At 38.6% G+C, this 27,217-nt stretch overlaps 1 pseudogene; it reads left to right on the forward strand.

Annotated features, from left to right (window-relative positions):
• Window positions 1-558: 558 nt before the first annotated feature.
• LOC115991145 lies at window positions 559-27,217 on the forward strand (annotated as a pseudogene).

The following is a 27,217-nucleotide window of genomic DNA, read 5'->3' on the forward strand; positions in this document are numbered from 1 at the left end:
TATCACTTGAAAAATAAAAATTCTAGAGTTACAACTATAATCACAATTTTGGTCATAATTTAAAAATAAAAATGCTAGAACTATAGTTATAGTTACAATTTTTGTTACAACTTGTTCATGTGACAAGTTAAGTCGTGGAGCAAGAGTGAGTAACTTGGCTTTTTTTTCATTCGATCTTTGTATAAACAAAATTGTTGTAAAAATAAACTCACTTATGCATAATTAAAGAAGAGAGAAGAAAAATAAACGTAAGGATATTACAATAATAACACATAAACACTCACAAAGCACCCTATTGTATTTGCACTAGTCTTGTAGCTTTCCTCTGTTGTCTATTCAATTCAATTCACAAAGCCATAGCACACATCTAATATATATATATATATATATATATATATATATGATAGGCCGGCTACGAGTCTTAATCAACTAGGACTTGCATTCCTATATTACTATGCAACCAAAACCATTGGTTTTCTACTGCCACTAGGATGAAGCCAAACCGACTTTGGCAATACAAATACAAGCCACATGCACAACAAAAACCTTTTCCATGTTCCCGACTCCTGAGACTTCTGAGTTTGAGCAGGCTGAGCACAACACTGATCATATAAATATGGGCATCCCTTCTTTCAGTGTCTCCATGTACCTAGTGCTCCTTTCCATACTCATCTCCCTAAGCATTAGCGGTGAAGCAGCCGAATACCGCTACCATTTCTGTTCAAACCAAACCACTTTCTTCCCCAACAGCACCTACCAGTCTAACCTCAACAACCTCCTCTCTTTCCTTAACGCAAATTCCACTCGTGAAACCGGTTTCTACAACACCACCGTGGGTCAAACTCAAACCCCAGAGAACACAGTTTACGGCCTCTTCCTCTGCCGCGGTGACCTCGCCACCAATGAGTGCCAAGAGTGCGTGTCAACAGCAACCAAAGAGATTGTTCAGCAGTACTGCCCAGAAGAAAAAGTGGCCGTGGTATGGTATGATGAATGCATGTTACGCTACTCAAATCGATCATTCTTCTCAGTCATGGAGGACGAGCCCAGAATGATTCTGTGGAACTTGTTGGATATAACAGAGCGAGATCGCTTCCTTCAGCTAGTGGAAAAATCATTGAGTGACTTGGTGCCAGTGGCCGCAAATGCTTTGTCTGGTGCTAAAAAGTTTGGTACCAAAGAAACCAAATTTACGGAAATGCAAACGCTATACAGCCTTGTACAGTGCGTCCCTGACCTATCCAGCTTTGCTTGCAATAGGTGTCTTCGCGAAGCAATAACAAACTTGTCCACATCTTACGGTGGAAAGAGAGGGGGTCGAGTTCTGTCTCCTGGTTGTAACATTAGATATGAAGTTTTCGCGTTTTACCATGTACAAGCTTCTGCCGCACCAGGACCTGGACCAAAAGGTACATATCCTATCAAGAAGATGTTTATTTGAAAGGATTTATTTATTTATTTAATTTTTTATTTAGTTCATGAGGCAAATTCTTAATTTTTATTGTATTAAAAATATAAATCTTACAATTATAGACTAAACAATTGTGTCCAATATACAGTGTACAATATGTAGTGTACATTACGCTTTTTGCAAGGGTATACTTTTATTTAGTGTACAATGTAATTAGTGTACAATGTAAGATTTACACCGTTAGTATAATGTAAACCTATTAATGTCCTAAAGGTATTTATTAATGAAACATTTATTATTTATTAATGAAACATTTATTGTTATATCATCTAAACTTTTTATTAATTTTGTATTTTGAAAATTCTATAGTTAGACTATATGTTACAAATGTCGTTAAGAATCACATCAAATTTTGTGTTAATAAGATATTATTTACTATTCAATATATAAACTAATCTTTTATGTATAATTTTAAAATACAAAAACATTAATTTCAAACATTTTATAGATGAGATCGTTATTGGTCTCCAATCACTTAAAAATTTCTCAAACATAGAGGATATTATAATAAAATGTAATTCAACAATGAATTTTTCAAAATGTACATCAAATACTACACTCACAAAAATTTAAAACTCATAAAAATTAATTAAAAATTTATTTGAATGCATTAAATTAAAATTCATAAAACATTTTAAAAAACAAATTCTAACATATCCTATCAAGAAGATGTTTATTTGAAAGGACTTTAAAATTTTTTTATTTTTATTTTTTATTTAGTTCATGAGGCAAATTCTTAATTTTTATTGTATTAAAAATATAAATCGTATAATTATAGACTAAACAATTGTGTCCAATATACAGTGTACAATATGTAGTGTACATTACACTTTTTGCAAGGGTATACTTTTATTTAGTGTACAATGTAATTAGTGTACAATGTAAGATTTACACCGTTAGTATAATGTAAACCTATTAATGTCCTAAAGGTATTTATTAATGAAACATTTATTGTTATATCATCTGAACTTTTTATTAATTTTGTATTTTGAAAATTCTATAGTTAGACTATATGTTACAAATGTCGTTAAGAATCACATCAAATTTTGTGTTAATAAGGTATTATTTACTATTCAATATATAAACTAATCTTTTATGTATAATTTTAAAATACAAAAACATTAATTTCAAACATTTTATAGATGAGATCGTTATTGGTCTCCAATCACTTAAAAATTTCTCAAACATAGAGGATATTATAATAAAATGTAATTCAACAATGAATTTTTCAAAATGTACATCAAATACTAAACTCACAAAAATTTAAAACTCATAAAAATTAATTAAAAATTTATTTGAATGCATTAAATTAAAATTCATAAAACATTTTAAAAAACAAATTCTAACATATCCTATCAAGAAGATGTTTATTTGAAAGGATTTTAAATTTATTTTTATTTTTATTTTTTATTTAGTTCATGAGGCAAATTCTTAATTTTTATTGTATTAAAAATATAAATCGTATAATTATAGACTAAACAATTGTGTCCAATATACAGTGTACAATATGTAGTGTACATTATGCTTTTTGTAAGGGTATACTTTTATTTAGTGTACAATGTAAGATTTACACTGTCAGCATAATGTAAGAAAAAACATACGGTCAAGAGGTGGCGTAAAAGTGTTGATTTACGCCACCAATCAGTGTTTGCCACGTCACACATTTAAAGAAAAACCAATACACTCTAATTCACACAATTTAACTTACTCCGCACACACATATCAGAGAGCAAAACTGGAGAAACAGCACCAACGCCTAACCCATTCCACCTCCTGTTCTCATTGACCACGCAACCCGCCTCACCGCAGCGCCATTGTTAAACCCACCATCCATTTCTGTATACACCATCGGAAGCTCTCGCTCCCCAATTCTCCCTCTCGGCCCAGAAAACTCCCCACCGCAAACCCACTTCTGGAAAGCCTCCAAATCGTCAACCCAATATTCTCAAACCCATTCTGAACCACCGCCGCCGCAGTTGTAGACTCCACCAGCGCTGCCGCTATGGTTTCGGTAACAGTGGGAAGCTTGTGGCGACAAACTGGGCAAGAATTCCAAATTAAAAGCCGAGGGAGTATACAATCAGAGTGGTAAGTATGCTTACACGGCATTTCTCAAGCTTCGGATCTGAATTCGAATTGCTCTTTGATCCTTTTTTATTCTTTGTTTGATCAGTGGGTTTTGGGAATTTTGTGTGGCTTGTTTGGGTTTTGGGATTGTTTGATCAGTGGTGTTGATCTTCTGTGGTTTTGATCAGTAGGCTTCATTGATGGTGGCTGGGTTGTTTTGTGGCTGGGTTGGTTGTGTTGGGTCTGTGAGGGAGAGATGATAGTGTTAAAGAATGAATATTTGATTGAATAAAAAAGGAGCAGAACAAACCTTGAACTTCGGTGCGGTGGCGCCAGCTCTAGAACGACGCCGCGGCGGGGTGGAGCTCCGGTGGTCAGATGAGAGTAGGAGGTGGAATGGGTTAGGCGTTGGTGCTATTTCTCTAGCTTTGCTCTCTAATACGTGTGTGGAGTAAGTTAAAATTGTGTGTGATAGGATGTATTGGTTTTTCTTTAAATGTGTGACATGGCAAACACTGATTGGTGGCGTAAATCAACACTTTTACGCCACCTCCTGACCGTATGTTTTCTCATAATGTAAACCTATTAATGTCCTAAAGGTATTTATTAATGAAACATTTATTGTTATATCATCTAAGCTTTTTATTAATTTTGTATTTTGAAAATTCTATAGTTAGACTATATGTTTCAAATGTCGTTAAGAATCACATCAAATTTTGTGTTAATAAGATATTATTTACTATTCAATATATAAACTAATCTTTTATGTATAATTTTAAAATACAAAAACATTAATTTCAAACATTTTATAGATGAGATCGTTATTGGTCTCCAATCACTTAAAAATTTCTCAAACATAGAAGATATTATAATAAAATGTAATTCAACAATGAATTTTTCAAAATTTACATCAAATACAACACTCACAAAAATTCAAAACTCATAAAAATTAATTAAAAATTTATTTGAATGCATTAAATTAAAATTCATAAAACATTTTAAAAAATAAATTCTAACATTACAAAACCTTTTCAAGCATAACAATACAACAATTCAAGTTATAAGAAGTATAAAAACAATTCAAACATAGCAATACAACAATTAAAAAATATAAACAACATAAATATTAAAACATAAAAGTATAAATTCAATAATATGATAAAAAAATATCATAAATTTATAGTTAGAAGGCTAAAAACATTTATTTATTGTCTTATAAAAAACTTGAAAAAATATTTTTTTAATTATTTAAATATAAACGGACAGGTGCAGGGAAAAATGTTAACCTCCATCCTCACCTCATTTGTTATGCAGGCGGGTAAAACCTTTCCATTTGTTAACTCTGGGATTTCTCGATGGCGTCATTTATTTATTCTTCAGCTTTCTACTTTTCTTCTCTAACTTGTACGATACGCACAAGACGATAGATACATCCTTCAGAAATATGGCTTGACACTTTCGCACATAAAAGCTGACTTCATTTACTTCTGGATAAACATCTCTCACAAACTCATCTAAGGAACTTTGACAAAGAGTGTGGGCTGGACTTGTGGGTATCGGCACCCAACAGTTTTTGTGGGTGTTTAATCATATTCTTAGTAGGTAGTTTGACCAGCTAGACGAGAATGCTCTAAAAAGTCAAGTATACTAGCGAAGCCAATATGGTCCTATGGTATAATAGTGCTTTAAGCACTTCTTATAACTATTCTCAATAAAACATGATATTGTTTTTGCAGGGAAAGGCAAAAGCTCAAAGGTAATAGCTATCGTAATTGCTGTTACAATTGCTGCCTCTGTGCTGCTAGTCATTCTGCTTTACTGTTTCCGAAGGAGGAGAGCAAGAATGAAGTCCAATGATATAAAAGAAGAGAATACTCAAAAATCTGATGGCCTCCTCAATTATCATGGTATGCAAGTTGAATCCTTTCATTAACGATGTATTTCAAGCCGCACGTGAGGGAGTGTTAAAAGTTATATAAATTAGAATGTGAAAAGTTAATAAATATCTTAAGAAAATTGGCTAATGAACTTTTTTTTATATAAAAAAATTATGAAAAAAAAAAAAAAAACTAACATTTTAAAGAGCTTTTATATAAACTAACTTTTTTTTTTTTTAAATAAAAGTGATTTTAAAACTTTTTAAAAATGATCTATTAACAAATATTCTAAGAATATCCATTAACAAAACTCTTTTCCTTGTATAAAGATTATATTGAATATGTATAAACACTCACCTCTGTCATGTCTGCCAACAATGCTCTTTGTAGTGTAATTTCTTACGTTTATTTATTTTTGGATCTTTAGCTGCAAGTGAAATAACAACTGTAGAATCCTTGCAATTTGATTTTGGGACAATTGAAGTTGCAACAAATAAATTCTCAGATGACAACAAGATTGGTGAAGGTGGATTTGGTAAAGTTTACAAGGTACGTAGAATCAAAATTCATTTCTTGCGTTTTTTAGTACTCAAAATTAGCAAACATAGCAAATTTACAGCATATAAATATGAAAAAAAATTTAGAATTTGAAAAGCTTTCAAAGTTGGGATTTTATAAATTCTGCGAAGGGGCTATTCTACAGCCAATCTAAGCATTGGACACATCGTCAAAATTTACTCGAAAGTCTAAACCCCTTGGCGATCAACAATTTAGAAATACTTAATTGAAACAATTAATCACACAATATTGAAAATAATACAGATATAACACAGTAGTATACATATATATATATATATATATATTTTTCACAATATACTCAACATATCATCCAAATATATATATATATATATATATATATATATATATGGGGGTAAGCTACAACAAAGAGGTGCCGTTCAGAGGGCACTGGGGGCGGAAGCATAAATAGGTTACAAATGTAGTTCTGGTACAAGTGTAAACTAAGGGGAAGAAGAGAGCCATTTAGGTTACAAAGTATTTCTGAGTACTAAGTAAGGAGCTCTGGAGGAAGAGAGAAGTGAGGTCTAGTAATTTAGCCTGCTGAAGACTGAGGCCAAGGATGCCTTATATAGAAGGAGAGAGCCTTGGAAGCATTCAGGAGGAGGAGGAAATCACGGAAGGTAATTTGCTTTTACTTCAGGTGAATATCTTTTCAGCCGAAAGCAACAGTAACTTCAATGATTCTGCTGGGGTACTGTTGAGTGAACTGGTCACTGTTTATGAACAGTATCTTGTCCCCTTGCTTTTGCAAATAGTAACTCTGCATAGTGTTCTGGACTGTGCAGTAAATAGTGCTCTGTCGGTCAGCCTTGCAGTGCGGGTACTGTTCTGAATAGTATCCGGATTTGCAAAGGTGGTTCTTGAGCTAATCTGGGGGTCCTGGAGCTGTTCTGGAGCTTCCTGGAGATTCCTTAATCAGTATCATAGCCAGAGGGATACCCTTCGTATGGATCAAATTCAGGGGGATCATCGTCATAGCCATGCTCATGGTATTTTGTTATCCTTAATCTCTTTTGTTGCATTGAGATGAGAATTAACCATCCTTAGGCTGAGCCTCCCGTTCATTCAAACTGTTTATTATCTTGTGATTATCTGTTTAAGCTAATCCTTTGCTTCCCAGTTATCTTCTTTTTCCATTCTTTGCTTCTTCCCCACAATTTGTTGCAGATGAGTATTTTCTCCAGTATTGTGTCAAGCAGTTGCCCAGTAAACCTAGGGATAAGTCCGGTTTTGTGTTAAGTTCTGCTAATCAGTAAGTCTAAGTACCGAAGGTTGAGAAGGAAGCCCGAGTCAATCTGTAATGCCCGTTGAGCCGTTAGCCAGGAAAGCGTTAGGCGTTAGGGTCGGAAACGATAGGGAAAGTACACTCATACTAAGGGAACAGTGTCAGAAGTAGCAGAAGGCACGAAAGGCACCTTAGTCGTAAGTCAGGTAACAAAGATACAGTAGGAGTTCATACACACCCTGTTTCAGATCTAAGGTTAGATCAAGAAATTGGAAGATAAAGGTAGTCTAGGTTGTAATTGATTTCTTAGGCTTATAATCCAGAATGATAAATAGGATGTTTAGAAGGAGTGCCTCTTCCACTTCAATTAGATCTAGCAGTACAAACCCACCTGAGATTCCACAAGAAGATGGAACAATCAACTCAGAGTCGTACCAGCTTTCAGATCTAGATCAGAAGTTAGGAGATTGGAACATACCTAAAGTTCCCACAACCCAGATCTATAAGTCTTCGTCATGGTCCTTGAAAAAGTCTTTCAGAACAGACTACCATGTTAGGACTATAGAACAAGTCTACAGCATTAACAAGGAATATGAAACCTGTTATTTGCTATCCCCTGCAGCCATAAAAGCGCATAGGGAATCTGGTCACAAATACCTCCACATAGGACTTGTCCAAGTCGGAGTTAAACCATTGATCAGAGAAGGTTTGAACAACTCGGTCCTTATGGCCCTCAGAGATACCCGTCTTATCAGATTCAAAGACAGTCTCCTAGGCACCATAGAATCCAGTTTGAGTAACGGTCCAATTCATTTCGACTGTTTTCCAAACCTCACAGTTGCACTTGACGACCCTCATATCTTGAAGGTCCTCACCCTCAACATCAGAACCCATGGAATCTTTGTATTACATGGCACCAAACAGCTTGCTCTTATATACCGAGTGTATTATAAGTGCATGAGGACAAACATGTCCATCCAAGCTTTCGATAAGAGAAAGGCAGGTGAAACCACTCTTATCCAAACATCAGATGTTAGATCCACCGTTCAGGTACCAAGAACCCTGAATTGGTCTGATATAACATTCCCGGCACAGTGGTCTTTAGAGAATGAAAATTATCCTCTACAGATCCAGAATCCTGTTAGGAACCCAGATCCAGATTATGTCCAGCAGTTAGCCGATGGGTCGGTTAGACTAAGCTTTGACCAGTCTAGGTTCAGGTCACCCTTAGAGTATGATGAACCCTTGCCCAGATCCTCATTCGATCTGCACCAGGACACATACCAGGAACCAAGGTCTAGATCCGTAGATCTAAGACAACCCTTTAGGCAGCCAACTATCCTCTTGAAAGATAGACCTGCATCCCAGAGTAGTTCGTCTAGAACACGAGCTCCTACATCTAGAAGAGACTTAGGTCCACAGTTTCAAGGCGTCAAAGACCACTCTCAGGTTAGTACCCCTTGTTACACAGCCAAACAAGACTCAGTTGCTGATCAAGAAGAAGACAGCAACAGTCAGGACAGTCTTAAACCTCCCTCACCATCAGGATCTGATTTCAAAAATCCTATTCAGCAAGAATCTGAATATGACCATCAGCTCCTCGTGTTGACAAAAGAGTTCATTCCTGATATGGACTACCTCGAAAAGGATTTTAATTCCGAAAAGAACCGGATTAAAAGAGAAACCTATCGAGCAAACCATACCAGAGAACAAAAGGTTGAAGTTTTGGAGAAATGGAAGTTGTTCATGAAAGAGGTAAAAGCAGATTATCCTTTCTTTGAATACTTTGAGAAACATTTCAATTGGCATAAAAAGAACTGTGTCATATCCAAAACCAACTGGAAGTTACTCCCCAAGAAGGATGCTCCAAGCTCTAGCAAACCAGAAATTGTTAGGTCTAGCCATCCTCCCCAAGAAGCCATACTCCTTAACCACCGTAGTACAGATGTTATTGCTTCACCCTTCAAGTGTCCAACCCCAGAAGAAAAGGTTGTCAGGAAGGTAATAGAGCAAAACAACTATACCAACCAGTGTTTAGGAGTCATAGGACAACAGCTTGATAGGATAGAAGATAGGATTGAAAACAAAGTTCTCCTCCAACCAGGAAACCTTTCTAAACCAGTCCAACCTCTAGAAAATCCTTTAGTCAAGCTTCCCACAACCAGACAAGCTAGCCTCAAACCAAAGGAGCAAACAGCCCTAAAGGAAATGGCTCAAAAGCTTGATGATCTCGTGAAAAAGGAACCAGTCTCCCCTTCACCAGACCACACCACAACCGGTAGGGACCCTAGGCTTGAACCCCAGGCAAACACCCTACATGCACATACAGCTTCTAGCAGTTCTAGCAGAACCTCCTCAGAAACTGAAAATGAGATAGAACAAATAGAAGACCAATTTCGAGGTTTACAGGTAAATAAGCTTTACCAACCCAAAGTAACGCCAACCAGCCTTACCAAGAATTGGTATCCCAGACCAACACCCCCTGACCTCCAATTTGAGGAAAGGACCATGCAATTCACAGTGTCCAGTGGTAAACTCTATGAATGGAACATAGATGGTTTATCCGAACAAGAAATCCAAAACAAAATCCAGCATATAACCATGGTAGCCAACAACTATCTAAATGATGGTATTCCAAACACCGAGGTTGTAGAGCTCATTGTTTTAGGATTTACTGGAAAGTTGTTGAATTGGTGGAACCACTGTATGACAACCACTTCTAAGGAAGACATTAAGCATGCTGTTCAAAAAGATGAGGATGAGAACCCTATCTTTGACGAACGCATAGGCAGAGGGATTCCCGATGGAGTCAATACCTTGATCTATACGATCATGAAACACTTCATAGGAAAACCCAGCAATGTCACATCTAGGATTTACGATCAGTTGAGTAATCTTAGATGCAAAAACCTTGGAGAATACCGGTGGTATGAAGATGTGTTCACCACCCGTGTCATGCATAGAAGCGATTGTAACTCTCCATTTTGGAAGGAGAAGTTTATCAATGGCTTACCCACACTGTTTGGACAGAAGGTTAAAGAAACTCTTGCTAGCTCTTTAGGTATCATAGATTATGATAACCTGACCTATGGAGACATCTCTAGCACAATCCGAAATGAAGGGATGAAGATGTGCAGGGATCTCAAAATCCAGAGCCAAGCCAGTAAGAGCAAAGCCAAGTACGAAATAGGGAATTTCTGTACCCAGTATGGCTTACCTTCCATCATTTCCAAAAGGAAATCCAAACACAGAGGCGAAGAACCCTCTGAGAAACCCCATAGGAAGAAACCTACCTCCAAACATTATAGAAAGCAGAAGTTCAAAACTAATGATTTCTATAAGAAAGGTAGATCCAAATCCACAGGTAAATTTGGACCTAAAGCATCAGGAACATGCTATCAGTGTGGAAACAAAGGTCATTTCCAAAGAGATTGTAAAGCTAAGGCCAAAACCCTTATCAATACCCTCATTAGTGACCAAACCAACAGGCAAGAAATCTTCAAACTCTTAGAACTCGATCACCTAAGCAGTGAGTCTAGTGACCAAGAGAAACATCAGTTGTTTAGAACATCCTCTGAAACCTCTAGAGTATCCTCTAGTTCCTCTAGTGACTCAGATGAAATCCTAGCTTGCCAGGATAGTTGTTGTAGATACAAAACTGTCCATGTCCTGACTAAGCAAGAAGAGCTACTCCTCGATCTCATAGAACAGATCAAGGATCCTGAAGAAAAAGCTCAAAGACTTAGTGAGTTCCACAAAACCCTAGTCAAGGAAACCAGTACATCCAAACCTAGGTTTCAGGAACCCAAAGTTGATTTGGAAAAAATCTACAGCAGGTTTACCAAATCAAAGAAAGAGGTAACCATCCAAGATCTCCAGAAAGAGATTAAGGATAACAAAATTGAGATGAGAAACCTTAAGCAGGAATTAACCATCCTTAGGGTTGATCATGGTCTCATGGACCTTAGAGTCAAAAATCTGGAGTTTACTTCACAGCAAGGCAATGAGGAAAGAATCTCATTACAGAACCCTTCTGATAACGAAGTAGATGAAACAGTTAACCCTACTGCAGAAATGGAACCTGGAACGTTCTTGTCAACCATCAGTAGTATTAACTTCCAGAAATGGCATTCCAAAGTCAGGATTGTCATAAGCAAAGATTTTGAATTTGAGGTTGTTGCCCTAATAGATTCGGGTGCTGATCTCAACTGCATTCAAGAAGGTATTATCCCCCCTAAATACTTCCAGAAAACCAAAGAAAGGTTAACTTCTGCAAGTGGTGGAAATATGCAGATTGAATTCAAAATTCCAGATGCACAGGTTTGCCAAGACAATGTGTGCTTTAGAACCACCTTTGTTCTTGTCAAAAATATAACAGATAGGGTCATCTTAGGAAACCCATTCATGTGTTTGTTATATCCTTTCATCACGGATAGTGAAGGAATCACTACCCATCCTTTTGGCCAACCAGTAAAGTTTAAGTTTCTTAGGAATCCAGAACCCAAAGAGATTGAGAGTCTCCAACAAGTTTCTGTTTCCAAAAATCTTAACCTCACCATTGCCAAAACATCTTCATATGGTCCAAATCAAGCCCAGAACCTTGATCAAATTGCACCATCCATCATATTTGATAATTCTTTGAGTCTTCTTCAATCTCATAAATTATCATCTCATCACATTGCATACAAAAGAATTTGTTCCATGACATCTCATGATTTTAACAAAAATGTTTTTGAAAACAACCATTTTGTTAATACAGGTATGTCTTCTTCAAATTCAAAGAAAGACGGAAAGTCACCTGTTCAGGGATTTCCTCAAATGCATGAAGGCGCTTCTTCTGGCCATAAACCCAGAAAAGCAACATCCCTTCAACCTATGTACCCCTCTGCGGTTACATATTCCAGTGGTCATATGGCTATCACTCTTCAAGAAGTTAAAAACAAGGCTTTGCAATTTAGCAATGGAGTGTATAAAGATCTCCCTCCTTCCACTAAATTCATCCTTGATAACCTTCAGAGAGCATTTACCCAAAATCACTACAGCCTTTTCCAAAGAACCCTTAAGGCACTAGAATTACACCTAGTAGAACTTGAGGCAGGAAATGCAAGACTCACTAGTCAACTCTTTGGCAAAGAGGATATCCATTCCATGGATAAAACGACTATCATGGGTACAGACTACGCTAGGTTAAGTCTTAAGACCCAAAACCAGCTTAGAAGTACCGTCGCTAACTTGCCTTCTGATATACAAACACGTATATTCCGAAGCAAGGCTATGTCTGAATCATGCGACCAATGGTTCACGCATTTTCAAATTATGGTCACCACTCATTTCCCGGTTTTAGGTGAAGACGCAGATGCCATTGAAACTGCCTCTATCCGAGACACCTGGAACCAGTACTTTGGAAGCAGTCACAGGGTTTATGAAAAACAACATCCTTTTCCTGGTCTAATAGTCAACTATGAAGACGGGGCAGACGATGAAGACAGAAACCCAAGCTGGCTTTCAAGAATTTTTGAATATGGTTTCCTTAGACTCATTAAGCTAACGAGCCATAGTCAAATCAGCCAATTCCCTTTGATAGTCCAACAGGTCGTAGCAAAGATCAAAAGTCCTTTTGTATCCATCAGATGCTGGAGTACTCTCCCACAATGGGACGGTAACAATTGGATGACTGTTCAACCTGCTCACCACCTTGTACTCATCAACGGGTACACTCACAATGGTCCTTGGTATGATGGTGATTCCTACCTTTCCTACGCTGATCCTTTGGCCCTCGCAGAATGTTGGAATAACTACTTCAACAATGAACTCCGAGACGTCACTGGAGTATTATGGGAAAATTACTATTTTGTTGGTCATACAGGAAGAATTACAGTATTCACCACCAGACCATACTCAGAAGCCTTCACCACTCAAAGGCTTGATTATACTTTTCCTGATCAACTCATGACCCGGAAAGCAGACTACGAACCTCTCCTTTATTGTGGGCTTTGTAATCTGTTTGACAAATACCATGAGCATGGCTATGACGATGATCCCCCTGAATTTGATCCATACGAAGGGTATCCCTCTGGCTATGATACTGATTAAGGAATCTCCAGGAAGCTCCAGAACAGCTCCAGGACCCCCAGATTAGCTCAAGAACCACCTTTGCAAATCCGGATACTATTCAGAACAGTACCCGCACTGCAAGGCTGACCGACAGAGCACTATTTACTGCACAGTCCAGAACACTATGCAGAGTTACTATTTGCAAAAGCAAGGGGACAAGATACTGTTCATAAACAGTGACCAGTTCACTCAACAGTACCCCAGCAGAATCATTGAAGTTACTGTTGCTTTCGGCTGAAAAGATATTCACCTGAAGTAAAAGCAAATTACCTTCCGTGATTTCCTCCTCCTCCTGAATGCTTCCAAGGCTCTCTCCTTCTATATAAGGCATCCTTGGCCTCAGTCTTCAGCAGGCTAAATTACTAGACCTCACTTCTCTCTTCCTCCAGAGCTCCTTACTTAGTACTCAGAAATACTTTGTAACCTAAATGGCTCTCTTCTTCCCCTTAGTTTACACTTGTACCAGAACTACATTTGTAACCTATTTATGCTTCCGCCCCCAGTGCCCTCTGAACGGCACCTCTTTGTTGTAGCTTACCCCCATTTGTTAAGGGGCTTGTAATTAATGACAAGTCTAGGGACACCTCTTTCTATCTCAGCGTTTTTCTGGACATAAAAGGCTGGACAAGACCATGGTGACCTAGAGTTTCTGATGATTCCCTTTTTAAGAAGATCCTCTATTTTTGCCTTACAAGTATCCATAAGTTCTTGACTCATTTGGATAGGTCTGGCTTTGGTAGGGATGTTCTTTTCATGGAAATCTTTGACATAAGGTAGTGCAACTTCGTGCCTTTTCCTATGCCAAAAGGCTGTGGGAAGATCAGAGCATACTTCGTGCTTGAGTTCCTCTTCAAACTTTCTGATGTCTGATTGGTAACTCTTGCAGGATAATTGCTCATCAGTCCTTTTGTAACTTAGTTCATGACCGAGGTACTTAAGGTGTTGAGTTTTGGCTTTGATAAGGTTAAGGGTCTTGGAGATGGTAACCTCTTGGAGACTATTGATGTCTTTAGGTTCAGGACTCCTAAGAAACTTAAACCTGACTGGCTGGCCAAAAGGATGGGTAGTGATTCCTTCACTATCCGTAGTGAAAGGATATAACAGACACATGAACGGGTTTCCTAAGATGACCCTATCTGTCATATTTTTGACAAGAACAAAGGTGGTTTTGAAACACGTATTGTTTTGGCAAACATGTACATTTGGGATTTTGAATTTAATCTGCATTTTCCCACCGCTTGCGGAAGTTAACCTTTCTCTGGTTTTCCGGAAGTATTTAGAGGGAATGATTCCTTCTTGAATGCAGTTGAGATCAGCGCCTGAGTCTATTAAGGCAACTACCTCAAATTCAAAATCTTTGTTAATGACAATCCTGACTTTGGAATGCCATTTCTGAGAGTTAATCCGACTGATGGTTTGTAAGAACGATCTATTAGATGATCTTATTTCCATATCTGCAGTAGGGTTAACTGTTTCATCAACTTCATCATCAGAAGGGTTCTGTAATGAGAGTCTGTCCTCATTGCCTTGATGGGAAGTATACTCAAGGTTTTTGATTCTTTGATCCATAAGACCATGATCAACCTTAAGGATGATTAATTCTTGCCTAAGGGTTCTAGCCTCAGACTTGGTATCCTTAATCTCTTTTTGGAGATCTTGGATGGTTATCCCTTTCTTGGATTTGGCAAATCTATTGTAGATTTTTTCCAAGTCAACTATAGGTTCCTGAATCCTAGGTTTGGATGTACTAGTTTCTTTGGCTAGGGTTCTGTGGAAATCACTAAGTCTTTGGGATTTCTCTTCTGGGTCCTTGATCTGTTCTATGAGATCTAGGAGCAGTTCTTCTTGTTTAGAAAGAACTTCAACAGTGTTGTTCCTGCAACAACTGTTTGTACATGAGATGGCTTCATCTGGGCTACTAGAGGTGTTATCTGGAACTCTAGGAGAGGATGAATCTTGGTAAATCTGGCAGATTTCACGCCTAATAGAACTATTGGAAGGCTCACTTTCTGGGTGATCTAGTTCTAGGGCTTTGGAAATATCTTCAGATATTAAGGAATGGGTTGGGGATTTGCCTGGACATTCTTTCTTGAAATGTCCCTTCTTTCCACATTTAAAGCATTTTCCTTTTGCTTTAGGTTTGAGGTTCAGGATAGTTTTTGCATGATCCTTATAGAGGCCTCTAGCTAAAAGCTTTTGGCGTCTGTATTCTCTGGAAACAATCCTTTCCCTGTGGAAGTCCTTAAAGGCTGGGTTTCCTCTGTATTTGGATTTCCATATCCTTGGAGGAGGCTCGGATGAATCACCAATCTGGTCGTCTAGTGGTTCTTTCTCCTTTTCATCAGAGGAGGGTTCACTAGAACTACTAGAAGATATGTGGCTTTTTAGGACATTAACTTCTGGTGAAGGAGAGACTGGTTTCTCTGCTTTCCGCGCTGAATGTCTAGCCTTTGGTGGTGGAATGGTTTTTTGTGGAAGTTTGGATTTGACACAACTCTTCTTATGCCATTTGAAATGTTTCTCAAAGTATTCAAAGAAAGGATAATCTGCTTTTACCTCTTTCATGAACAACTTCCATTTCTCCAAAACTTCAACCTTTTGTTCTCTGGTATGGTTTGCTCGATAGGTTTCTCTTTTAATCCGGTTCTTTTCGGAATTAAAATCCTTTTCGAGGTAGTCCATATCAGGAATGAACTCTTTTGTCAACACGAGGAGCTGATGGTCATATTCAAATTCTTGCTGAATAGGATTTTTGAAATCAGATCCTGATGGTGAGGGGGGTTTAAGACTGTCCTGACTGTTGCTGTCTTCTTCTTGATCAGCAACTGAGTCTTGTTTGGCTGTGTAACAAGGGGTACTAACCTGAGAGTGGTCTTTGACGCCTTGAAACTGTGGACCTAAGTCTCTTCTAGATGTAGGAGCTCGTGTTCTAGACGAACTACTCTGGGATGCAGGTCTATCTTTCAAGAGGATAGTTGGCTGCCTAAAGGGTTGTCTTAGATCTACGGATCTAGACCTTGGTTCCTGGTATGTGTCCTGGTGCAGATCGAATGAGGATCTGGGCAAGGGTTCATCATACTCTAAGGGTGACCTGAACCTAGACTGGTCAAAGCTTAGTCTAACCGACCCATCGGCTAACTGCTGGACATAATCTGGATCTGGGTTCCTAACAGGATTCTGGATCTGTAGAGGATAATTTTCATTCTCTAAAGACCACTGTGCCGGGAATGTTATATCAGACCAATTCAGGGTTCTTGGTACCTGAACGGTGGATCTAACATCTGATGTTTGGATAAGAGTGGTTTCACCTGCCTTTCTCTTATCGAAAGCTTGGATGGACATGTTTGTCCTCATGCACTTATAATACACTCGGTATATAAGAGCAAGCTGTTTGGTGCCATGTAATACAAAGATTCCATGGGTTCTGATGTTGAGGGTGAGGACCTTCAAGATATGAAGGTCGTCAAGTGCAACTGTGAGGTTTGGAAAACAGTCGAAATGAATTGGACCGTTACTCAAACTGGATTCTATGGTGCCTAGGAGACTGTCTTTGAATCTGATAAGACGGGTATCTCTGAGGGCCATAAGGACCGAGTTGTTCAAACCTTCTCTGATCAATGGTTTAACTCCGATTTGGACAAGTCCTATGTGGAGGTATTTGTGACCAGATTCCCTATGCGCTTTTATGGCTGCAGGGGATAGCAAATAACAGGTTTCATATTCCTTGTTAATGCTGTAGACTTGTTCTATAGTCCTAACATGGTAGTCTGTTCTGAAAGACTTTTTCAAGGACCATGACGAAGACTTATAGATCTGGGTTGTGGGAACTTTAGGTATGTTCCAATCTCCTAACTTCTGATCTAGATCTGAAAGCTGGTACGACTCTGAGTTGATTGTTCCATCTTCTTGTGGAATCTCAGGTGGGTTTGTACTGCTAGATCTAATTGAAGTGGAAGAGGCACTCCTTCTAAACATCCTATTTATCATTCTGGATTATAAGCCTAAGAAATCAATTACAACCTAGACTACCTTTATCTTCCAATTTCTTGATCTAACCTTAGATCTGAAACAGGGTGTGTATGAACTCCTACTGTATCTTTGTTACCTGACTTACGACTAAGGTGCCTTTCGTGCCTTCTGCTACTTCTGACACTGTTCCCTTAGTATGAGTGTACTTTCCCTATCGTTTCCGACCCTAACGCCTAACGCTTTCCTGGCTAACGGCTCAACGGGCATTACAGATTGACTCGGGCTTCCTTCTCAACCTTCGGTACTTAGACTTACTGATTAGCAGAACTTAACACAAAACCGGACTTATCCCTAGGTTTACTGGGCAACTGCTTGACACAATACTGGAGAAAATACTCATCTGCAACAAATTGTGGGGAAGAAGCAAAGAATGGAAAAAGAAGATAACTGGGAAGCAAAGGATTAGCTTAAACAGATAATCACAAGATAATAAACAGTTTGAATGAACAGGAGGCTCAGCCTACCACAAAAAGAAAGAACAGTATAAACTGGCTAAGATGAAGTAGTAGATGAAAAATGCAACATATGGGAGTGGAAGTGCTATCAGAAAATAGATGTAAAACAAAATAATGTTTGTTAGAGATAACATACTTCAAAGTAATACACAAAGTAATGGATAACTATGGCGGTTGTACCGGCCAACTTGATTTAAAATCAAAATTTACAGTAACTTACAAACACTTACGATCGAGCACAAATGGCTCTGATACCACAAATGGGGGTAAGCTACAACAAAGAGGTGCCGTTCAGAGGGCACTGGGGGCGGAAGCATAAATAGGTTACAAATGTAGTTCTGGTACAAGTGTAAACTAAGGGGAAGAAGAGAGCCATTTAGGTTACAAAGTATTTCTGAGTACTAAGTAAGGAGCTCTGGAGGAAGAGAGAAGTGAGGTCTAGTAATTTAGCCTGCTGAAGACTGAGGCCAAGGATGCCTTATATAGAAGGAGAGAGCCTTGGAAGCATTCAGGAGGAGGAGGAAATCACGGAAGGTAATTTGCTTTTACTTCAGGTGAATATCTTTTCAGCCGAAAGCAACAGTAACTTCAATGATTCTGCTGGGGTACTGTTGAGTGAACTGGTCACTGTTTATGAACAGTATCTTGTCCCCTTGCTTTTGCAAATAGTAACTCTGCATAGTGTTCTGGACTGTGCAGTGAATAGTGCTCTGTCGGTCAACTCTGCAGTGCGGGTACTGTTCTGAATAGTACATGCATTTGCAAAGGTGGTTCTTGAGCTGGGCATCAGAAGCTGTTCTGGAGCGTCTGGGGGCTATTCTGGAGATGGCATTACTCGCTGTCCAAGTTGTAACCATCATAAGGATCTTGATCATCCTGAAATGGGTCAAATGTGACACGATTGCAGGAGGCTTCAGAAGAGGCAGGAGACTTCTGTTCTGCTGACTCTAACTGGGCTGACTGGAGGAGTAGCTGTTGGGCAAGATCTTTTAATTCTTTGCTAGATTTTCCGGATATTTGGACGGAGTCTAGACTTGATTGGGATCTTGTGCAATGAGCTATAGTCTTCTGTACTGGAAGGGGAAAGTCTTTGTACATTTTGTTGATGGTATCAGTTGGTCTGAACTTATCCCACCATTTTGTAAAGAATTCCCTATCGAGTAGGTTTTGGTTGATTGCATAATTCCACATACTTATCCAGTGGATCTTGTACTGAATTGTCATGTGCAAGATGGCCGGAAACTGGGAAGAATGCTTATCAGTCTGGAATCTGGTACTGAAATACCTTAGTGCGTCCTGTAAGGGTTCTGGGAAGTTTTGTGGAGTTGAACCAAACATTTCCCACCATTTGAGGAACCACGAAGGGATTTGACCTTTAAAATTCTTTTCAAACTGGATGAACCATGAATGATCATAGGTCTCGTTTTGAAAGAACAGTACCTTTTCAAATGCGTCCATATAGTCGTAATAGTTGTACAGGGGTTCGGAGCCCTTGAGTACTGTAAGTTTTCTGAGAGTGGAGGGGTGTCCCCAATCTTTGCTGCTTACAAAACTCTGTATTACAAACTTATGGTACAGGACAACTGAGGGATTGCTCCTGTCTCTGATGTCTTCTATTCGGGCAGACTTTTCTTGTGTGAGAATGCCTTTATAGAATTTGATGCTTTTTTCTGGGCTTTTGGGAAGGAAATGCCATTCATGCGGCAGTACTTCCATAGCTAATGCCAAGGGATCCGTTATGTGGGCTAAGTGTGGCTCAACATAAGAGATGTGCTGGACAAAAGGTTTCTTGAGGTAAGAGGCTCTACCTGTTCTGGGAGGGAGAGTATAAGAAGGTGTCTTAGGCACAATCGGGCCAAAGGGTTCGTCTACCATATATGGAGAGGATACAACTTTGGGAGGTAATGTGGCTAAAGCAGAACTGTAACTGTGTTGTCTTTGGGGCCTATGGTAGTTAGGTTTCGGAATTGTGGAAACCAGATAACGATTGGCAACAACGGATGGTGACACAGGTAAGTTTTTTTGGACATTGGAAAAGGGTACTAATGGGCCAGGGTTCTGTGCCTGACTGGTACTCCTAGTGTTATGCTGTTTAGGCAATTTAGGAGGTTGGGGTTGTACGGGTTTCTTCCCGGACATTTTGTTCTGGATTCTGCAAAAATTCACGGGTTAGGAAATCAGGTATACTGTTTTGAGTTCCTGCAATGAATTCAATGTCAAAATCGAAAACTGAAAGAATGGCTTGCCAACGTGCAAAAATCTGTTTTGATGCAATGTTTTGAACATCTTTTTCTAAAACATGTTTTGCAGATTTACAATCAATTCTTACTAAAAACTTTTGATTTAAAAGATCACTTTGAAATTTTGAAATGCATAGTACTATAGATAAAATCTCTTTTTTAATAGTACTATAATTCAGTTGAGTGGGAGTCCAAATTCCTGAATGGAAACAGACAATCTGTTCTGGGGAAGTGGGACTAACACGCTGAAGGAGAATGCCACCATAACCAATGTTAGAGGCATCTGTCTGAACTACCTTGAAGGAATTTTCATAGGGGATACCAAGGCAAGGGAGTGTCTTGACATATTTCTTGACCTGTTGAACAACCAATGTATGATTAGGTGTCCAAGGGGGGGGATTGGTTCTGAGTCTGTCAAAAAGAGGCTTGCATTGTTGCCTAAGGTTTTGATAGAAATCAGAAATGTAATTGAGGGATCCTAAGAACCTTTGGAGTTGGGTCTTTTCAAGGATCTCATCTGGAAACTTCTCAGCAAACTGGATGGCTCTATCTATGGGTTTGATGACTCCATGTCTGATATCAAAACCTAAGAACCTAACACTGGTCTGGAAAAGTTTAATCTTCGGGGCCGAGACAACAAGACCATTTTTCTTGATGGTTTGGAAGAATGTTCTGAGATGCTTCCAATGTTTGTCTAGGGATTCAGAGAAGATTAGTACATCATCGATGTACACAATGGTATGACTGGAGAATGGATTGAAAATCTCATTCATGATATTCTGGAATTCAGAAGGTGCATTTTTAAGACCAAAGGGCATTACATTCCATTCGTAATGACCAAAGGGTGTGGTGAAGGCTGTCTTGTACCTATCAGACTCACTGATTTGTATCTGCCAAAAACCACTCTTCATGTCAAACTTACTGAAGACCACTGCTTTACTAAGCCTGTTAACTAAGTCTCTTTTGTTGGGAATAGGGTACCTAATCCATTCTAAGACTTTGTTAAGGGGCTTGTAATTAATGACAAGTCTAGGGACACCTCTTTCTATCTCAGCGTTTTTCTGGACATAAAAGGCTGGACAAGACCATGGTGACCTAGAGTTTCTGATGATTCCCTTTTTAAGAAGATCCTCTATTTCTGCCTTACAAGTATCCATAAGTTCTTGACTCATTTGGATAGGTCTGGCTTTGGTAGGGATGTTTTTTTCATGGAAATCTTTGACATAAGGTAGTGCAACTTTGTGCCTTTTCCTATGCCAAAAGGCTGTGGGAAGATCAGAGCATACTTCGTGCTTGAGTTCCTCTTCAAACTTTCTGATGTCTGATTGGTAACTCTTGCAGGATAATTGCTCATCAGTCCTTTTGTAACTTAGTTCATGACCGAGGTACTTAAGGTGTTGAGTTTTGGCTTTGATAAGGTTAAGGGTCTTGGAGATGGTAACCTCTTGGAGACTATTGATGTCTTTAGGTTCAGGACTCCTAAGAAACTTAAACCTGACTGGCTGGCCAAAAGGATGGGTAGTGATTCCTTCACTATCCGTAGTGAAAGGATATAACAGACACATGAACGGGTTTCCTAAGATGACCCTATCTGTCATATTTTTGACAAGAACAAAGGTGGTTTTGAAACACGTATTGTTTTGGCAAACATGTACATTTGGGATTTTGAATTTAATCTGCATTTTCCCACCGCTTGCGGAAGTTAACCTTTCTCTGGTTTTCCGGAAGTATTTAGAGGGAATGATTCCTTCTTGAATGCAGTTGAGATCAGCGCCTGAGTCTATTAAGGCAACTACCTCAAATTCAAAATCTTTGTTAATGACAATCCTGACTTTGGAATGCCATTTCTGAGAGTTAATCCGACTGATGGTTTGTAAGAACGATCTATTAGATGATCTTATTTCCATATCTGCAGTAGGGTTAACTGTTTCATCAACTTCATCATCAGAAGGGTTCTGTAATGAGAGTCTGTCCTCATTGCCTTGATGGGAAGTATACTCAAGGTTTTTGATTCTTTGATCCATAAGACCATGATCAACCTTAAGGATGATTAATTCTTGCCTAAGGGTTCTAGCCTCAGACTTGGTATCCTTAATCTCTTTTTGGAGATCTTGGATGGTTATCCCTTTCTTGGATTTGGCAAATCTATTGTAGATTTTTTCCAAGTCAACTATAGGTTCCTGAATCCTAGGTTTGGATGTACTAGTTTCTTTGGCTAGGGTTCTGTGGAAATCACTAAGTCTTTGGGATTTCTCTTCTGGGTCCTTGATCTGTTCTATGAGATCTAGGAGCAGTTCTTCTTGTTTAGAAAGAACTTCAACAGTGTTGTTCCTGCAACAACTGTTTGTACATGAGATGGCTTCATCTGGGCTACTAGAGGTGTTATCTGGAACTCTAGGAGAGGATGAATCTTGGTAAATCTGGCAGATTTCACGCCTAATAGAACTATTGGAAGGCTCACTTTCTGGGTGATCTAGTTCTAGGGCTTTGGAAATATCTTCAGATATTAAGGAATGGGTTGGGGATTTGCCTGGACATTCTTTCTTGAAATGTCCCTTCTTTCCACATTTAAAGCATTTTCCTTTTGCTTTAGGTTTGAGGTTCAAGATAGTTTTTGCATGATCCTTATAGAGGCCTCTAGCTAAAAGCTTTTGGCGTCTGTATTCTCTGGAAACAATCCTTTCCCTGTGGAAGTCCTTAAAGGCTGGGTTTCCTCTGTATTTGGATTTCCATATCCTTGGAGGAGGCTCGGATGAATCACCAATCTGGTCGTCTAGTGGTTCTTTCTCCTTTTCATCAGAGGAGGGTTCACTAGAACTACTAGAAGATATGTGGCTTTTTAGGACATTAACTTCTGGTGAAGGAGAGACTGGTTTCTCTGCTTTCCGCGCTGAATGTCTAGCCTTTGGTGGTGGAATGGTTTTTTGTGGAAGTTTGGATTTGACACAACTCTTCTTATGCCATTTGAAATGTTTCTCAAAGTATTCAAAGAAAGGATAATCTGCTTTTACCTCTTTCATGAACAACTTCCATTTCTCCAAAACTTCAACCTTTTGTTCTCTGGTATGGTTTGCTCGATAGGTTTCTCTTTTAATCCGGTTCTTTTCGGAATTAAAATCCTTTTCGAGGTAGTCCATATCAGGAATGAACTCTTTTGTCAACACGAGGAGCTGATGGTCATATTCAGATTCTTGCTGAATAGGATTTTTGAAATCAGATCCTGATGGTGAGGGGGGTTTAAGACTGTCCTGACTGTTGCTGTCTTCTTCTTGATCAGCAACTGAGTCTTGTTTGGCTGTGTAACAAGGGGTACTAACCTGAGAGTGGTCTTTGACGCCTTGAAACTGTGGACCTAAGTCTCTTCTAGATGTAGGAGCTCGTGTTCTAGACGAACTACTCTGGGATGCAGGTCTATCTTTCAAGAGGATAGTTGGCTGCCTAAAGGGTTGTCTTAGATCTACGGATCTAAACCTTGGTTCCTGGTATGTGTCCTGGTGCAGATCGAATGAGGATCTGGGCAAGGGTTCATCATACTCTAAGGGTGACCTGAACCTAGACTGGTCAAAGCTTAGTCTAACCGACCCATCGGCTAACTGCTGGACATAATCTGGATCTGGGTTCCTAACAGGATTCTGGATCTGTAGAGGATAATTTTCATTCTCTAAAGACCACTGTGCCGGGAATGTTATATCAGACCAATTCAGGGTTCTTGGTACCTGAACGGTGGATCTAACATCTGATGTTTGGATAAGAGTGGTTTCACCTGCCTTTCTCTTATCGAAAGCTTGGATGGACATGTTTGTCCTCATGCACTTATAATACACTCGGTATATAAGAGCAAGCTGTTTGGTGCCATGTAATACAAAGATTCCATGGGTTCTGATGTTGAGGGTGAGGACCTTCAAGATATGAAGGTCGTCAAGTGCAACTGTGAGGTTTGGAAAACAGTCGAAATGAATTGGACCGTTACTCAAACTGGATTCTATGGTGCCTAGGAGACTGTCTTTGAATCTGATAAGACGGGTATCTCTGAGGGCCATAAGGACCGAGTTGTTCAAACCTTCTCTGATCAATGGTTTAACTCCGATTTGGACAAGTCCTATGTGGAGGTATTTGTGACCAGATTCCCTATGCGCTTTTATGGCTGCAGGGGATAGCAAATAACAGGTTTCATATTCCTTGTTAATGCTGTAGACTTGTTCTATAGTCCTAACATGGTAGTCTGTTCTGAAAGACTTTTTCAAGGACCATGACGAAGACTTATAGATCTGGGTTGTGGGAACTTTAGGTATGTTCCAATCTCCTAACTTCTGATCTAGATCTGAAAGCTGGTACGACTCTGAGTTGATTGTTCCATCTTCTTGTGGAATCTCAGGTGGGTTTGTACTGCTAGATCTAATTGAAGTGGAAGAGGCACTCCTTCTAAACATCCTATTTATCATTCTGGATTATAAGCCTAAGAAATCAATTACAACCTAGACTACCTTTATCTTCCAATTTCTTGATCTAACCTTAGATCTGAAACAGGGTGTGTATGAACTCCTACTGTATCTTTGTTACCTGACTTACGACTAAGGTGCCTTTCGTGCCTTCTGCTACTTCTGACACTGTTCCCTTAGTATGAGTGTACTTTCCCTATCGTTTCCGACCCTAACGCCTAACGCTTTCCTGGCTAACGGCTCAACGGGCATTACAGATTGACTCGGGCTTCCTTCTCAACCTTCGGTACTTAGACTTACTGATTAGCAGAACTTAACACAAAACCGGACTTATCCCTAGGTTTACTGGGCAACTGCTTGACACAATACTGGAGAAAATACTCATCTGCAACAAATTGTGGGGAAGAAGCAAAGAATGGAAAAAGAAGATAACTGGGAAGCAAAGGATTAGCTTAAACAGATAATCACAAGATAATAAACAGTTTGAATGAACGGGAGGCTCAGCCTACCACAAAAAGAAAGAACAGTATAAACTGGCTAAGATGAAGTAGTAGATGAAAAATGCAACATATGGGAGTGGAAGTGCTATCAGAAAATAGATGTAAAACAAAATAATGTTTGTTAGAGATAACATACTTCAAAGTAATACACAAAGTAATGGATAACTATGGCGGTTGTACCGGCCAACTTGATTTAAAATCAAAATTTACAGTAACTTACAAACACTTACGATCGAGCACAAATGGCTCTGATACCACAAATGGGGGTAAGCTAAGCCGGTGGTAGGTCAGGTTATCATAATCTATGATACCTAAAGAGCTAGCAAGAGTTTCTTTAACCTTCTGTCCAAACAGTGTGGGTAAGCCATTGATAAACTTCTCCTTCCAAAATGGAGAGTTACAATCGCTTCTATGCATGACACGGGTGGTGAACACATCTTCATACCACCGGTATTCTCCAAGGTTTTTGCATCTAAGATTATATATATATATATATATATATATATATATATATATATAAAATAAGTAATAAAAATATGTTGACATAGAGAATGGAAAACCATACTACATAGAAAACCGTTGAAAACACTAAACAGCCGTTGAAAACACTAAAAAGATTCTTTGTCATGCTAAGTCGGCTAGGATTCTTTGTTATGTTGTTTGCGATTCCGAAGGATTCTTTGTCATGTTAAACTCCAAACTGAGTAGAAAAAGAGGTTCCGAAAGTGTTTGGCATTAGCTTATTGTTTTCTACTTTTTGCTTTTTGTTTCAATTTTTTTGCAAATAATTTAAATTTTAGCCTATTAAAAATAAGCTAGCTTTTATAGATTTTATCACACATTTAACATAAAAGTCACCAAAAGCTATATATTTTGATAAAGACAATGCAAATAAGTTGTCCCAAACATATGAATCAAAGTGTGCTTATAATATTTTTTTCATGCAGGCCTAAGGCTTCTAATTAATGGTAATCTAATACAATCCATGCATACCAATTAACAACTAGGTCCTGAATTTTGTCTGATTGGAGGTTATTTTCACTCAGGGTGTGCTACCTGAAGGGAAGGAAGTGGCAGTTAAAAGGTTCTCAATGAAGTCATTGCAAGGCTTAGAGGAGTTCAAAAATGAGGTCATACTTATAGCAAAACTTCAGCACAAAAATCTTGTGAGGCTATTGGGATGTGGCATAGAGGGAGAGGAAAAGTTGCTTGTATACGAGTTTATGCACAACAAAAGCCTTGATAATTTTATTTTTGGTTTGTTTCTTCCTACATTCTATTTTTTAAAGTCTGATAGTATTTTGGATTTCTTGCAGACTCCTACAATTCATATTTATACACTATTTCATAACTTAACATTTATATTGAATTTTAGATTAAAAAAGGAGGTTGCAACTCGATTGGAAGACTTACTATGACATAATTAATGGGATTGCTAGAGGACTTCTATATCTTCATGAGGACTCTAGGCTTAAAATCATTCACAGAGACTTGAAGCCTAGCAATGTGTTGTTGGACCATAACGTGGTTGCCAAAATATCGGATTTTGGAATGGCGAGGATCTTTTCTGAAAACCAAAATATAGCTAACACCAAAAGAATTGCAGGAACATAGTAAGCCACTCCTTCTTTTATTTCTCTTCTTCTTGGTTTTTTAAATAATAATAATGATGTTGGTATCCAAAAAGTGGGTACATGGCTCCAGAATATGCAATGGAAGGAGTATTCTCTGTTAAGTCAGATGTCTTCAGCTTTGGTGTAATTTTGCTTGAGATTATTAGTGGAAAAAGGAGTAGTGGCTTCTATCTCACTGAACATTCGCAGACACTCCTTGCATATGTATGTTAACTTTTGTCAGATTGAATTAGAATTAGACAAAAAATGGAAATGGGATAGCATATATGAAATATAACTCCATTTGCAATCAAAATTCATAGGCATGGAGACTATGGAATGAAGATAAAGTGCTAGAGTTCATGGACAACTTCTTGATGGAATCAGGTTCGACATCAGAAATTGTAAAGTGCGTACATATCGGACTTTTGTGTGTTGAGGAAAATCCACAAGACAGACCCACCATGTCGACTGTGGTAGTTATGTTGAGAAGTGAATCAATAGCCCTTCCTGAACCAAAACACCCTGCATTTTTTGTGGCTAAATTCATGCCGATGGATGAAATCTCTATAAATGAGCTAAGTTTTTCTACTATTGTACCAAAATGA

Source organism: Quercus lobata, chromosome 5, assembly GCF_001633185.2.
Source record: "Quercus lobata isolate SW786 chromosome 5, ValleyOak3.0 Primary Assembly, whole genome shotgun sequence".
In the NCBI taxonomy this organism is placed as follows: domain Eukaryota; kingdom Viridiplantae; phylum Streptophyta; class Magnoliopsida; order Fagales; family Fagaceae; genus Quercus; species Quercus lobata.